We start from the raw sequence: 6,297 nt of genomic DNA on the forward strand, positions 1-6,297 counted from the left end.
TTCCAAAATTCCATGGACTTGAATCTGAAAATCTATATCTACACATGAAAGAGTTTGATGAGATAATATCTACTTTATACTTTCCAAATGTGTCTGAAGATACGATCAAGCTGAAACTCTTTCTCTTCTCCTTAAAAGAAAAGGCTAAGACGTGGTTGCACTCACTATGTCCACGATCAATTGGTAGATGGAACGACATGACAAGGGAGTTCATTAAGAAAAATTTCCCATATTATAAATCAAACACCCTCAAAAAGTCAATCATGAACTTTGCCCAAAAGGAAGATGAAACATTCTTCCAATGTTGGGAGTGGTTTAAGGATCTTGCCAATTCATGCCCACAACACAGTTTTGAAACGTGGCGCATAACAAGTTTCTTCTACGATGGGTTGACATCTTCTATGCACCAAATGGTCAAAACAATGTGCAATAAGGAATTCATGAGCAAAGATGTCAATGATGTGTGGGACTATTTTGACAAGATTGTTGAAAACACACAATCATGGGACATCTCCCCAAAATTTAGCACCACCTCTAAGCCTACTCAATTAAAGGAGAAGGGTGGAATGTATCTTTTAAAAGAGGAAGATGATATAAATGCTAAAGTGGCTAATCTCACAAGGAAACTTGAGGCCATAGAACTTAAGAAGGATAAGGCTAAGGAAGTTGGTTGTGGTATTTATGCTTGTAACATACATACAACTAAAAATTGTCCAATAATACTTGCTTTTCGAGAGGTATCGAATAAGCAATCGAATGCCATGAATAACTACCAAAGACCTTTCAGTGGACCCACCTCCAATACTTATAATCCTAGTTGGAGAAATCATCCAGATTTCAATTGGAGGAATGAACAAACTGCTACTTCTCAAGGAATCCCTAACCAACTCTTGAATCAAGGGAAACGTCAAGAGGAACTAGTTCAAAATTCCACACAAACTCAAGTGCTTATTCAAACATTACGAGAGTTTACAAAGTTCATGCAAAAGATGGATTCACAAGTTATGGTTATAGAGAAGGGGATGCTTCCTGCCCAAACTCTCTCCAATCTTAAACCGCAATACGAAATAAGTGATCCAAGCTCTTCAAATCAGATGGATCAAGTTAAGTATATCACGACTCTTAGGAGTGGAAAGGCCATTGACAAATCCATTTCGGTAAGGGCTGAAAAGCTTAAGGACCCGAAAGAAGATGAGAATGATAGACCTAGCATTGCTTCACATGGGTTAGAATCAGAACCTTAAGGCAAGCCGATTGCTCCATTCCCTCAGCGGTTGATTGCATTAAAATCTCTATCTAACTCTCAGGATATTCTAGAGGTGCTTAAACAAGTGAAGGTCAACATCCCTTTACTGGATGCCGTTAAACGAATTTCCTCATATGTCAAATTTCTGAAAGACCTATGCACTACTAAGAGGCGACAGAATATTCAGAAGAAAATATTTCTGATATAAAAAGTGAGTGTCATCCCCAAGCAAGATATGCCACAAAAATATAAGGATCTTAGTAGCCCAACCATCACTTGTGTAATTAAAAATTTCTAGATCGAGCATGCACTTCTTAACTTGGGGACGAGTGTGAATTTGATTCCCTACTCGGTTTACGAGCAATTGGGTCTAGGTGAATTGAAACCCACTCAGACCACATTAAAACTTGCTGATTGATTAGTCCGTGCATCGAGAGGAATGATTGAAAATGTGTTGGTCCAAGTTGATAAATTCTAATATCTAGTAGATTTTATCATCCTAGATACCCAGCCCATCGCAGACATGAGCACTCAAATTCTTGTCATACTTGGCCGCCTGTTCCTCGCTACTTCTAATGTTATCATTAATTGTAGGAACAGAGTCAGGAATCTGTCTTTCAGAAATATGACATTGGAGCTCAATATCTTTTTCAACATAAGCAAATAAGCAAAGGATGAGGACGATACCCATGATATTAACTTGATCAATTCTTTAGTAGAAGATAGAGCACTTTTGACTCTATACTCTGACCCTCTAGAGACGTGCTCAACTCACTCCCCTGATTTAGATGATGATACCATTAGGGAGATGGATGCCATACTTAATGCTGCATCAGTACTTGAAGTTAACCAGTAGAGGCCACAATTTGAAAAATTACCTCAAACCGACGTTGTACCTCTACCATCGAGCCTCAAAGCGCCGAAGCTTGACCTAAAACCATTGCCTACTGATCTCAAATATATCTACTTAGGTCAAGATGAGACATACCTGATGGTGATTTCATCCTACCTTGAGAGAGAACAGGAAAGTGTGCTTATCTCCACTCTCATTGAGCATAAAGGAGCCTTTGGATGGTCAATTGTAGACTTCAAGGGAATTGATCCTTTGATTTGTACTTACCACATTCATCTTGAGAATAATGTGAAGACCTCTCGACAACCACAACGTCGATTAAATCTAAATATGAAAAAAGTGGTTGAGGCCGAGGTCCTCAAGTTGTTGGATGTGGGTATCATATACCCTATATCTGACAGTCAATGGGTGAGTCCAACTCAGGTGGTTCTTAAGAAGTCCAGAATCACCATCGTAACCAATGTCGACAATGAACTCATACCAACTAGAGTCACTACTGGTTGGAGAATGTGCATTGACTACAGAAAATTGAATACCATCAATAGGAATGACCACTTCTCTTTGCTCTTCATCGATCAAATTTTAGAAAGGCTAGCTGGTCACTCTTACTACTGTTTCCTTGACGGGTATTCGGGCTACAATCAGATAGAGATAGCCCTTAAAGATCAAGAGAAAACTATATTCACATGCCCCTTTGGCATCTTTGTTACCTAAGGATGCCATTCGGGCTGTGTAATGTCCCTACCACTTTTCAGCGATGCATGTTGAGTATATTTTCTGACATGGTGGGGCAATATCTAGAGGTCTTCATAGACGAATTCTCTGTCTTTGGACCATCCTTTAGTGAATGTTTGGAAAATCTGAAAAACGTACTGAAGCGATGCGAAGAAAAGAATTTGGTACTAAATTAGGTGAAGTGTCATTTCATGATTCGTAAGAGAATTGTTCTTGAATATATCATCTCGTCCAAGGGAATTAAGGTAGATAAGGCTAAAATTGATCTTATCTGTAAACTACCTGCACCCAAGAGCATATGAGAAGTGTGATCCTTCTTACGACATGCCGAATTTTACAGAAGATTCATAAAGAACTTTAATCATCTTTCTCGTCTTTTATGCATTCTACTTCAAAAGGATGTACTATACGAGTTGTTGAGACTCAAATATTGCATAATTTTTCCCATTTATATCTTGGTTTTATGAACATGAATTAGCTTAATGTTTTATTTTACTCATGTTTGTGTTGCAAGGTGAATTTAAGAGCTTGGATTGAAAAGGATCCTGAAATCATCCAAAAAAAGTATATTCTTAAACTCTAGGTCATTTTGGGAAAGTACGCAGAGTGAAGTCTATTTTAACAAACTGCGTAAATTTGAGATGGTTTATAGAGTTTTCCAACTATGTAAGAAAGTTGGAGTTTCCCACTTATAAATAGGGCTTCCCAGGGCATTCCTAAGCATCATTAACAACATTCAAGAGTAAGATTTAGGGTTTTTAGAGAGTTTTTAATTTTATTAAAGTTTTATAAATTATTTTTTCTTTTAGATCTTTTCTATTTGCATTTATTTCTTTCTTGTTGTATTTCTATTTTATAATTTAATTATGTTCTTCTAAGTTACCTCTAGCCCAAGCTGGAAGGGAAACACATTGGTTTAATGCTTTCATAGTTATAATGATTGATTGTTTTAATGATGAGAAGAATGGTGTATGCATGCTATCAATTGTTTAGGTTTAGTTTTTTATATTAATGTGAGATCCATATGTTTCCATCATATGAGATCCACATTGATGGATAGGCTTACCCTGGATCAATTAGATTTCCTAGATAGGAGATGTTTTTAACCTGTTACATTTCTTTGATATTCATTATCGTATGGATATGAATTCTAAAAATCACTGGCGCTTGAGAATATATATATATATATATATATATATATATATATATATATATATATATATATATATATCAATGGTGCAAATCCAAGATTTTCTAATATTTTATATCATTTATTTAAAATGTTTAAATTATTTTATTTTCTGATTAGGCTGACCATAGTGCTCGGATCCTAGTTATGTTATCCAAGTCATCATGATTTTGGAACATTAACATAGGTGTGGAACTTTAAAGCTTAGGTGCTGTTTTAATTTAGTTGAAATACATCCATTCGAAACTCCCAAAATCAAATCATCAGTTTAGTTTTTTTTTACATTTGATTTTCTCATTCTCGCAATTCATTTCCCTATGAGATTGACCTTGTATTCACGGGATATTACTTACAAACCTCTACACTTGGATACAAGCAAGTTTTTGGCGCCGTTGCCGGGGAGAGACTGAGATAGATTAGATCTATGCAAGATAGCTAAGGTAAGTTCTTTTCTAAGGTAAGTTCTCTTCTAAACCTTCAAAAATTTCTGTAGATTTTCTATTTTTCTTTGAAAGTAAATTCAGTTGAATCTTTCAAGCACTAACTGTGGTATAAGGTTGCCTTGCTTGGGATTTTATCACCCAAGTGCTATGGTTGTCCTACGGTTGCTGTTTGATCACAAAGATCATCTGCTGAATCTATTTTTCAGATTAACATAGTTTATTTTCTTCATTATTTTATTTTATTTTTATTTATTTTGCTTTATGGATTGAATCCTTATGGTCGGCTTTGCCGATTGGGTTGTTGATTTATTTTGCTTTATGAATTCAACCCTTATGGTCAGCTCTACCGCCTGGGTTGTTGATTTTTTTTTTTTTGTGGATTGAACCCTCATGGTCGGCTTTATCGCCTGGGTTGTTGGTTAAGTTTTTATTTTTATTTTAAGTAGCATACTTTCTATTTGAATTAGTAGTTTTTGTTGTATGATGTGGATGGTTTATGTCCCGTTGGAGTAGGGATCAAAACAATCAACTCTTCTCCGAAGGCAGACTAGTTACAGGCCTTGATCATTCACTTAGGAGAGGCACTCGACATCACTTGGATTCCATGGCAGACCCAGTTAATAATCAAAATCCAAATCTGCCAGATCTAACTATAAATCAAAACAGAGAAAATTAACGCAATCCTCCTCTTGAGGATGAAAATGAAGTTCATAGAAATGTGTTACACTAGCCACGGACTTTACGTGAACGTTTACACCCTGAGAGATCAACTTTACCATCTTGCATTGTGTTCTCTGCTCACACAGGGAACATTGATTTTAAACTAGGTGTGATTCAATTGATCCATAAATTTCATAGCTTGGATTCTTAAAGCCCCTATTTGCACCTCAAGGACTTTGAAGAAGTGATTACAACATTACAAGTAAACAATGGCAATCGGGATGTACTCAAACTTAGGTTATTCTCATTTTCTCTAAAGGATCGGGCTAAAGCATGGTTCAACTCTCTAAGACCTAATACCATCACTACATGGCAAGCCTTAAGTAGAGAGTTTTTGAAAAAGTTCTTTCTCGAGCACAAAACAAATGCACTAAAACAAGAAATCATGTCATTCTCCCGCGGTCTTTCCGGTCGAATTCCGGCAACCTTCTACCCTTAACCGGTATTTGCTCGCGACCCTGATTCACACGTTGTCAACCCAAGTCGACTCAACCCAAGACTTGTACCATAGCGACCGCGCCGTCGCCGCGGTTCCGATGCCGTGACTCACGTGCCAAGGCGATACCTTGGTTAGGAGATGTGAGCCAGCGTTCGGTGCGAGGAAAACGCCGCGCGTGTGAATTTCGAGAGAATCTTTACAGTATGTCACATCAATCCATCAATCAATCAATCCCATCATGTCAAGTACATGTCAAGTACATACACCCATGCTTCCTTTCTTCACAAGTTAAGCAACCACCAAGTCAACTCTCATGTCAAGTACACCATCACCTCACCCATCACTCACATCCATCACCCACCACATCTATCACCCATCTCTCACTTTCTCTCTTTACAACACTCTCTCATTTTCAAACTCACCTCCCAAGCAACCCAAGAGCACCATCCGTCCAAGCCTCTCCCATTCCTCCCAAGCTACAAGTGTGGCCCATTTCCTACCCTTTCATCTCCCATCTCAACCATCCAAACCTCATCTCCTCCATTGGAATCAAAGCTAAGGAGCTAAGGAAGCCTAGGGTGTAAGAAGAAGCTGGTGGGTGATCTTTATTTTCTTTTTTGTGATTTAAGGGCCCACATTTGGTGGGACCCATCTTGATGAATGCTTTGTATT

General features: G+C 37.6%; 1 non-coding gene across 1 annotated transcript; it reads right to left on the bottom strand.

Annotated features, from left to right (window-relative positions):
• Positions 1-245: 245 nt before the first annotated feature.
• LOC131236196 (small nucleolar RNA R71) lies at positions 246-352 on the bottom strand. Its single transcript, XR_009166624.1, has one exon. It is a non-coding gene; the product is annotated as a small nucleolar RNA R71 (small nucleolar RNA).
• Between the last annotated feature and the right edge of the window lie 5,945 nt (positions 353-6,297).

Source organism: Magnolia sinica, unplaced genomic scaffold, assembly GCF_029962835.1.
Source record: "Magnolia sinica isolate HGM2019 unplaced genomic scaffold, MsV1 ctg280, whole genome shotgun sequence".
In the NCBI taxonomy this organism is placed as follows: Eukaryota; Viridiplantae; Streptophyta; class Magnoliopsida; order Magnoliales; family Magnoliaceae; genus Magnolia; species Magnolia sinica.